This window comes from Orycteropus afer, unplaced genomic scaffold (assembly GCF_000298275.1).
Source record: "Orycteropus afer afer isolate SDZICR_OR568_19922 unplaced genomic scaffold, OryAfe1.0 scaffold00026, whole genome shotgun sequence".
In the NCBI taxonomy this organism is placed as follows: Eukaryota; Metazoa; Chordata; class Mammalia; order Tubulidentata; family Orycteropodidae; genus Orycteropus; species Orycteropus afer.
In genome coordinates this window covers 11,764,620-11,775,467 of record NW_006921613.1, presented here as the reverse complement: position 1 = coordinate 11,775,467, position 10,848 = coordinate 11,764,620, and positions in this window count along the sequence as shown.

Genomic DNA, 10,848 nt, shown 5'->3' with positions numbered 1-10,848 from the left:
CCCAACCTTCCTTCCGAGGAGTGGCTGGTGGGTTTGAACCGCCTGCCTTGTGGTTAGCAGTCAAGTGCCTTAGCCACTATGCTACCAGAGCTCCTAGGAGTTGCATGTGGTACACATCATATTGCTGTGTGTTAAAGTTTAAGGTTAGTAGTTAATACAACTCCAAATCGTATAAATCAAGAATTCATTTCGCTCAGTGAAAGATCATTTAAATTTAATTGTAACTTTACAAGTTAAGTTTTTGAAACTACCCACTGATGACTAACTGAAGATGTATTTTAATAATATGCTATCCCTTCATTTTGGATAAAACTTAAAAGTTAATATCCTGAGTTAGAAGAATTCCTTGAAAATAACTTCTTCCGTTTCCATAAACATACTTCTGTAGGGTTGCTTTCTATAGTATGAATGCTATTAAAGCAAAACACAGAAGCCATGTAAACATGAGTTATCTCTGTAAATAGTGCCATCATCAATCCAATCTACATTAGATTATCTGAAGCAATCTAGTCTAACCAAGAAGTATTAAGAAATTTAGATACTAATATCCACAGTGTGCATTCAAACAGGTATGTACTATGGATACCACCATTAAAACTATAACTCTTTGTTTATTTATGTTTATAGAACAATACAAAATTATGAGTGTGATAGTGATTCTCTATATTAATTGCCTATATGTGTACTTCCAATGAACAATGGGTACAATTTTTATAATTCTTTCTTGCTTTATTCAGGTTATGTTTGTTGTGTTTATGTTTATTAAAAAGTAATTTTATGTCTTTTGAATCTAATAATAAAAAAATTAAAGTTTGTATTTTGTATATCTCCTTTTCAATTTATTTTTATTGTATTTTATGAAAATATTGGCCCATGGCACTTGGGAAATTTAACGAAAACAATGTGATTCTTCTCCATACATGGCTGGTAACAACTGCTCTAACTCAGTCTCTCAGGAAACCAAGTCTAGATCCCCAGGAGTGTACCTACTTAACTCACCTTGGACCAAGTTTTCACCACTAAGCCAAAGAATTATGAAAAGGTGAGGGAGGCAGTAGCTATTACATTGTATACAAGGCTACCACCTGCAGAGGTTAGTGTGAGGTTGGAGGTCGAGTCCACAGCCAAGTTCTTGGGCTGTAATACTAATGTCACCCTATTATTATTATTATTATTTAATTTGTTTGGTTTTTTCAAACTGTTTAAATGAAACACAACATTTCAACATTCTTCATATGCACATTCCAGTGACATTATGTTTATGATGTTCTTCAAGCAATATCGTTATCTGTTCCCAAATTTTTCCAGTTATGATGAAACAAAATTATCAAGACTTAAAAGCTATGCTGCCTGTAGTTAAACTGTCACAGATTCAATTCATGAGGAAAATACCTACAGAGCAACAAAAAAAAGTGAAAAGGCAAGCACAGGTCAATGGATGAAAGAAATAGTGTGAGGAGTTTCTGAAAATTATTAAAGAATATAGCACAGCAGTCTAAAGAGCTAAAAACAACTTAATGATAAACCACAAATAATCCAATTAAAAGTGACTAAATGAGCTGCATAGATATTTCTTCAAAGAAGATATACAAATGGCCATTAAGCAAATGAAAAGATGCTCAACATCATTATCCATCAGGGAAATGAATATTAAAACCACAATATGAAGACACTTCACACCTGTTAAGATAGTTACAGTCAAAAAGACAGATAATAACAAGTGTTGGCAAGGATGTGGAGAAGATGGAGCCATCATATACTGCTGGTGGAAATGTAAAAGGTGCGGTCACTTTGGAAAGCAGTGTGGCAGTTTTTCAAATGATTAAACATAAAGTTGCTATATGATCCAGCAATTCCACTTCCAGGTCTATTACCAATGCAAATGAAAACATATGTCCACATAAAAGCTTGTAAACAAATGTTCATAGCAACATTATTCATAATAGCAAAAGAGTGGATGGAAATTTTATATCAATTGAGGAATGGATAACTAAAATGTAGTATATTTGTACATACATAGTTTATACAAAAGAAATGAAGTGCTTACACATGCCAAAACATGAATGAACCCTGAAAATGTTATACTAAGTGAAAGAAACCAGTCAGAAAGGATGACATATATAATTTCATTCATGTGAAATCTCCAGAATAGGCAAATCTAGAGAGACAGAAAATAAATTAATGTAAGTTTTGTTTAGGCCTGAAGGAAGGAGCTCTGGTGGTGCAGTGCCTAAGACATTTGACTGCTCACCAGAAAATTGGTGGGTCAAACCCACCAGCCTCTCTGTGGAAGGAAGATGGGGCAATCTACTGCAAAAACTTACTACCTTGGAAACCCAATTGGGGTCACTATGAGTTGGAATTGACTTGATGGCAGTGAATTTGGTTTTTCATTTTGAAGCCTGAAGGGGATGGGAAGATTGAAGGGTGATGGTTAATGGGAGTGGGACTTCATTTTAGGGTAATGAAAGTGTTTTAAATTGATTGTAGTAATGGGTACACAACTCTGTGACTGTACTAAAAGCTGTTGTACACTTTAAGTGAGTGAATTTAAAGGGGTGAATTGTATAATATATGAATTATATCTAGACAAATATATGGGGGGAAAAAAGCATAGAAAGTATACATATATTATCTCCCTCTCACACATGGAGTGTGTATGTTGTTGTTGTTGTTGTTATATGCCGTTGAGTCACACCTGACTCATAGCGACCCCTCCTTGTGTTTCCGAGGCAGTATCACTATGGAAGTAGATTGCCCCATCTTCCTTCTGAGGAGTGGCTGGTGGGTTTGAACTGCCAGCCTTCTGGTTAGCAGTCAAGTGCCTTGGCCACTACGGAGTGTGTATAGGTCTCATTAAGAAGGGACATGGGTGAAATGAAATCAGTCACTCAGAAAACATATACCAAATGCCTGTTACATGCCATACCCAATTCTATGTTCTGTGTTTAAAAGAAAAATAGGATTTTTTTTCTCCTTAAAAGTAGCTGACAATCTACCTAGAGAAAAACACGATGTGATGAGTGTACAAAGCAGACTTAAGGATGCACTCCCTATTGTGCCCTTCAAGGCAGGATTTGCTGCCCAGCTGTAGGTAATAGGGTCACAGACAGCCTCCAGCTGCCAGCTGCTTTAGTGCCTTATTCAGTGTCTTGTCTTGAAAGCCACCTTGCCAGAGAGCACATCCTTCCTAGAACATCCAAATTCAGTGGCTGAGTCAAACTGTACAGTCTTATCCATTTGGCCCAATATTGGACCATTTGATGGACAATACCCACTCTCTAGAGCTCCTTGCAGTATTGTAGGAGGCTTCATTAAATCTGTATCACAGTTTGATGCCTTCCTCTGATTGGTCCTGCTTCCCCTCTCTTCCATTTACAAATGTTGATCCTGAATAAATATCTGGTACCCAAATTCTGTCTTGGCATCTCCTTCCAGAGAATCCAATCTGCACTAAAGCCACTTTAGCCTAATATATAGGGGCTATGTGAATCCCCAGGAAATAAAACTACCCCAGATTTGAAGCAGGGCTGTTCAAGAGAAACTCCCCATAAGGGATGACATTTCAGTTGAATTTGGAAGGATAAATTAAAAATTGAGGCAGGGAGTGGCCATCTAAGATGCAACTATTGGTCTCTCCACGCCTGGCACAAAGTGTGAAGAAAATCAAAGTTATAAGGAAACAATTAGTCCAAAGGTATGATAGACCTTGGGAACCTCAGCCTTCATGACCCTAAGATCAGAAAAACAAGACGGTGCCTGGCTACTAATGCCGACCCCTCAGAAAAGGATCAAAATTGGAGATCCTGGATAGAAAGAGAGGAAAAATGTGGAACAAAATTCAAAAACACAAAAATGACCATAATTACTGGTCAGATAGAGACTGGTGGAACCCCAAGACTATGGCCCTGGGTTTTCCTTTGGGCCTAAAACTGGACTCACTTCCATGGATTAGTTCTCAGCTGAACAGTAGAAAGGCTACAAGCAGAACACCTACCCCAGAGAGATGCACCCACCTACCCTAAGGAGATGCACCCCTCAGATCAATCAACCATAAGACATCAGAAAGGCAGCATTTGTGTACAGGGAAAGCTGGACAGACAGGAATGCATATAAGAAGGGCACAGGGAAGGGTAGTCACTAGGAAGAGATGGGAAGAGTTTTTTATTGTTGGGATTGTATTTTGGGCTGTGAAACCAAATGTGCATGAACTGTTGAAAGTAAAACAAATCTGCTTTATAAATTTGCACCCAAGTAACAATAAACAGTTAAAAAAAAAAAAAAGTTGAGGCAGGAAGGAGAAGAAGGTGACCATATTCCTCCAGGTATGGAAAACAGATTGCATGTACAAAGGCAAGAAGGCTTCTTCTTGGCATTGTGGGCTATTTGTCATTCAGGTCCCAGCTCATCCATCACCTCCTGTAGAAGACTATCCTGACCCTCTTATTAGGAGTAGTCACCCCATGCCTGCCTAAATCACTCCCTCTCATATCATGTAGAAATGATATCCCTTGAAATCTTCTTAAATCAAATAATAGTTTAGCTTAATTGATTGGAAAAAAAAAGTCTGCCTTGAACATTATGCTCTCTTAAGAACTATCTATGGGATCAAACTGACAACAGCAACTCAAAAGATTAGACAAGAAACATAGAGGGCAGTGAGTTTACGTTACTGAAGGAGAAACAACACAGAAAAGGAGGTGAGAACGGGTGCATAATTCAAAAAATGTTATCAATGCCATTAAATTGTACCTGTGGAAACTGTAGAGCCAGTGTGTGCTTTGCTGTGTATATTCTGAACAACAGCAAAATTAAAAAAAAAAAAAAAAATCCACTATATAAACTAGAATGGAATTAAAGAGGATGTTGACACATTATGGAAAATGTAACTAATATCACTGAACAATTTGTGTAGAAATTGTCAAATGGAAATGTAGTTTGTGTGTAAACTTCCACCAAAAACACAACAAAATATTATTTTAAAAAAAGAAGGAATGCATCTGGAGTTGTAGTCAGGGTGCAGACCATAAAGGGCCAAATTCATCAAGACTAAATCCTAAAGACAATAGAAAGTCTTTGGGAGACTGTAAGTATGGTTCCAAAACCATCAGATTTGTGTTTTAAAAATGCACAGGATGGCTGCATTAAGATGTTAATGAGGTGAGGTGAGACTGGTGGTAGTAGGATCAGCTATTAGGCTATGGCAGTGATTCAGATAAAAAATTTAAAAATCGAAGAGAGCCTGGGAAAAGTTCCTACCAGAGAGGAATAGGACTCAGATGCCATATGTGATGATGGTTCATTGGGGTGAGTTGGGGACAGGGAAGACTGCAGAATGATTCCAAGACTTTTGCCTGGCAGAACTGGGTGGATGATGTTGTTGTTGTTGTTATTGTTATGTGCCACGGAGTCAGACCCGACTCATAGCGACTCCTCTTTGGGTTTCTGAGGCGGTATCACTACACAAGTAGATTGCCCAACCTTCCTTCCGAGGAGTGGCTAGTGAGTGTGAACTGCTCGCCTTCTGGTTAGCAGTCAAGTGCCTTAAGCACTACGCTACCAGATGGCACCACCATCCACCCATGAACTCTGGTAGCATAGTGCCTAAGGCACTTGACTGCTAACCAGAAGGCTGGCAGTTCAAACCCACCAGCCACTCCTCAGAAGAAAGATGGGGCAATCTACTTCCATAGTGATACTGCCTCAGAAACCCAAGGAGGGGTTGCTATGAGTCTGGTCTGACTCGAGGGCAGTTAACAACAACAACAATGGAGGAGTAGCGTGCTTGGGAGACAGTGGGACTGATGAGTTCAATTTTGACATTAACTTTGAAGTAACAGTGGGATAGAAAAGGAACCCTGGTGGTGCAGCATTTAAGGCAATCAGTTGCTAACCAAAAGGTCAGTGGTTTGAGCTCACCAACCACTCTATGGAAGAAAGATGTGGCAATCTGCTTCGGTAAAGATTACAGCCTTGGAACACTATGGGGCAAATACACGCCATCCTGTATGGTCACTCTGAGTTTAACTGGCTCAATGGCAATGAATTGATGAGTGGGATAGAAAAAAAAAATCTCTTATTAAGTGCCCTGCAAAGTGACAACCCATATAAAACAATGCTTCTCAACCATTCAGGTACATTTGAATCATGCAATGATCTTGTTAAAATGCAGATTCTGATTCAGAAGGTCTGGATAGGTCTGCAGTTCCAACAAGCTCCCAAGTGATGATAATGCTATTGGTCTGCAATGAGGCCAAGGGTCTCTTTGGAAACCATTACCCAGCAGGTGATGTGTACCAACTTATTACACAGAGCGCTGTAGATTGTGCATCATTCTGTAGGGCACAGTCATACTCTCTGATACCAAATGACCAGAAAAGATATGCATAAGTCTTTAAGTGCAGATAGTGGAAGACATATTAGGCAAAGAGACAGCCATCTCATCTTAAATGACCATAAACCTTTCTAAGCATGATATGCAGGGATGTGGTTCATTTAACTATGGCTTCATATCTCCTGCTATTGACCAGGAGTTAGATCATTTAGCTACAAATGGGTTGAGTCAGCTTTTGGCTTCTGCTCAAGCCCTAGATTCGTCATAGTTTCAGCTGTTGTTCATTCACCTAAAATGTGGTTTTCAAAGGGTAAAAAAAAAAATCATGGTTAGACAAATTCTTCTCTTGGTTGCTATTATGTAACATTATTATTAAAGTCAATTATCAAATATACCTTCAATTTATAATTTTGAATGGGTACATCTGAGCACTTAATTAGCTCATTGAAGTCAGCTATCAAATGCACTTTTATTATGCTCACACAAGTGTGTGTATATTAGCCTTAAGCAAGATTGCACATTTTCAGGCTAGATAGTTGGTATCTTTCCCCCCCTCCCCTCTCACTTCCTTTCACCTTCCCCTGTCCACATCTGTTAGATACGTGTCACCCAGCAGAATATGGAATTCCTGGCACCTGACTTTAAACCTTAATTACTGTGAAACTGAGTTGCTGTTTTTTTGGGTTTTTTTCCTATGTCTTTAAATCTGGTAGAAGAAAACTTGGAAAGACTTCAAATTGTTAATACATTTTAATCTGGGATTATTTCCTTATGCATATTTATATACTTCTGCCAAAAGAAAAAAAAAAAAGGCATTTCATATTGATCACCTGTGAATTGCATGGTGCTTTAAAAATTCTTCATTCTACACACATTCCCATACATACATAGTCCTATAATACAATTTGATTGTATTCACATACTTCAAGATATTTTAATTTCAACAATAGCATTTTTTTAAAAAACTAGCAGACATTTTTGGTGAAAGCAATGTATTTACATTCAAGGATGCAGGTATCATTGGGATTTTACTTCTTAATTAATTATCTTTTCAGGAAAAATGAAAAATACTGTCTTGTTATTGTGTGACATACAATCTGTACAGAATAAATACTTGCAAATACTGTGGAGTGCCACGGGGATTGACAATTTCACACAGGCAGAAAGGACAGGAAATATTAATTATAAGGTTGTGGTTTAATTTGGAGGGCGCTAAGGGTATTGTCTAAATTTAGAATGAATGTGCCGTATAGTGTTAGTGATCTGCTCCTCACAGCTAGTCATTTCCTCTTGCATCCTGAAGTTGGTTTAATTAAGATTGAACTTTGTGAACTGAACAGCATATAACATTGTTAAAAGAGCAAACCGTGGAAGGATCACAAGTCTTTCAGAATGAAATTAGAAATTCTACATTGAGCTGATAGCCATTTCTGAGGTAAAAATAACAGTACAAGTGAATTAATGTATATGAAACTGAATTGGAAAGTATAAAGTATCATAGAAATGCAGGGGATTATTACTATTATTATTAAAAAGAATGCTGTGAGAGAGAGAGAGGGGGCTCTTGGTGAGAGAATCATAAATCCTCAGGCTAGGAAAATAAAATAACTGCAAACCTCTGACAGAGGAAACAATGTGAATGTGGAAGGCAAAAGGCAGTTAAGTAAAGCCGTTCATATATCCAGTGTTGGAGCGTCTTCAGGTACACCAGTTGGACATTATAGGCAACTGGAGCTTAGCCATGCTGTAATTATCACCAGGGGATTATTCATTTCCAGAAAATACTTGCAGAGACCTATGAACAATGGCAGAGAGTGCTACTACATTAATGCACAGTCATCTGGGATTTGTATACTGTAATTAGTGCTGGATTTAGCGTGGAGCTAATAAACTGAAGCTCCGAGTCCCCTCTCCTGCACAGGTCCCTGTGAGTGTTGGGAGTTGAAGATTTTTCTAGGTGGGAAAGGGAAGGTAGGTCATACTCAGGAACCATTTCTGTGCAAGCATGTCTGATTAATTGCCTAAAGAGACTGCAGAAGGCAAGGTTCAAATCACCAGCACTCAAGGCATTTGTTGTGAATTTTTTTTTTTCTCACTATAAATAAATAGGCATGACAGTCCATACCAATTTTCATATCTGGAATTTGTGTTCTTTCTCTTAAAAAGAGACCCCAGATGGGATGAGCATTAACCAGGTGCTGTTGAATTTATTCCAACTCATGGTGACCTCATGTGTGCCACAGTAAAACTGTGTTTTATAGGGCTTTCAATGGTCATTTCTGGAGATAGAGCACCAGGTCTTTCTTCCAAGGTGACTCTGGGTGGATTCAAACAAATGGATCTCTACCAGGGGTGATTTTGTCCTCCGGGGGAGATTTGGCAATGTCTGGAGATATTTTTGATTGTCACAATAGGGAGGGAAGTTGCTACTGGCATCTAGTGACTAGAGGGCAGAGAGGATGCTAAACCTCATACAATGCACAGACAGCACCCACAACATAGAATTGTTGTTGTTATGTGCCATCAAGTAGGACCTGACTCACAGCGACCCCTCCTTGGGTTTCCAAGGCACTATCACTATAGAAGTAGATTGCCCAACCTTCCTTCTGAGGAGTGGGTGGTGAGATTGAATCACCAGCCTTCTCGTTAGCAGTCAAGTGCCTTAGGTACTACGCTACCAGAGTTCCCCAACATAGAATTATCCGAACCAAAATAATAGTACCACTATTAAGAAACTCTGTATCATCTTAGACAAACAAACAAGTGTAATGCTTTCAAGCCTAGTTTTCAAGAATGGGTTATCTAATAACAAAAAAAAAACAAACAGTAAAAGACAAGATTAAATTAAAAATTAAAAACTTTTCTTCATTAAAAGACTTCACCAAAAAAGTAAAAAGACAAGTTATCAACTTGAGAATATCTTCTGAAACCATCACTGGATAAAGGTTCCAATTATCTCACATCCTTGCTAACATTTATTAAGTTCTGTTGCTTTTTTTTTTTTTTTTCCTTAAGTCATCCTGTTGTTGTTATGTGCCATCGAGTCAGCCCTGACTCATAGCGACCCCTCCTTGGGTTTCCGAGGCAGTATCACTACGGAAGTAAGATTGCCCAACCTTCCTTCCGAGGAGTGGCTGGTGGGTTTGAACCGCCAGCCTTCTGGTTAGCAGTCAAGTGCTTTAGCCACTATGCTACCAGAGCTCCTTAAGTCATCCTAGAAAAACCAAAAAACCAGAGTCACTGCCATCGAGTTGATTCCGACTCATAGCGACCACATTTGGGCTTCAGAGGCAGGAAATCTTTACGGAAATAAATTGCCCAGTCTTTCTTCCATGGAGTAAAACCAAAAAACAAACTCACTGCTGTCAAGCTGATCCCAACTCATAGTGACCCCTCCTTGGGTTTCTGAGGCAGCTGAGTGAAGTTGTATCTCATTGTGGTTTTGATACGCATCTTTCTGATAGCTAATGATGCTGATCATGTTTTCATGTGTTTGGTGGCCATTTGAATGTCCTCTTTGGTGAAATGTCTATTCAAATCCTTTGTCCATTTTATGATTAGGTTATTTGTCTTTGTTATTAAGTTGTCAAACATTTATATGTATTTTGGTTATTCAATTCTTGTTGGATACATGGTTTCTGAAGTTATTCTCCCAGTCTTATCTTTTTATTTTTTTGGTAACGTCTTTTGATGAACAAAGTAAAATATTTTAATGAATTGTCCAAAGACCTGGAGTTAGAGAACCAAAAAGGAAGAACAAATTCAGCAATTCTCAAGTTGAAAGAACTGAAGAGAAAAATGAAGCCTCGAGGTGCAATATTAAAGGATAAGGACAAAATATTGAATGATGTAGGAAACATCAAAAGAAGATGAAAGGAACACACAGAGGCTCTGTACCAAAAAGAATTGGTCGATTTTCAACCACTTCATGAGGTGGTATATGATCAAGAAGTGATGGTAGTAAAGGATGAAGTCCAACCTGCACTGAAGGTATGGGTGAAGAACAAGGCTCCAGGAATTGACAGAATACCCACTGAGATGATTCAACAAACAGATGTAATGCTGGAAGCACTCACTCTTTTATGCCAGAAATTTGGAAGACAGGTACCTGTCCAACCAACTAGAAAAGATCCATATTTATGCCCATTCCTAATAAAGATGATCCCACAGAATGCAGAAATTATCAAACAATAATTTCACACACAAATAAAACTTTGGTTAAAATAATTTAAAAATGGTTGCAGCCGTACATTGACAGGGAACCGCCAGAAATTCAAGTTGACAAGTAAAAAGGCACAGTCCTGATGTTACCAAACCACGCAACAGACCATTAATTTAAGTCCATTGTAAGTCCCAGCGTCAGAGACCTTGGCAGGCTGCTGAACAATGACATGGCTACATGCAGGGTCCAAGGTGCCATAAGCTAGAGACCATTTCCAAAGCTGCTTCTTATGTACAAGAAGCAGACCACATACCCAAAGGCAGCTATTCAGCTGCTTGTGGTAGATCCCACC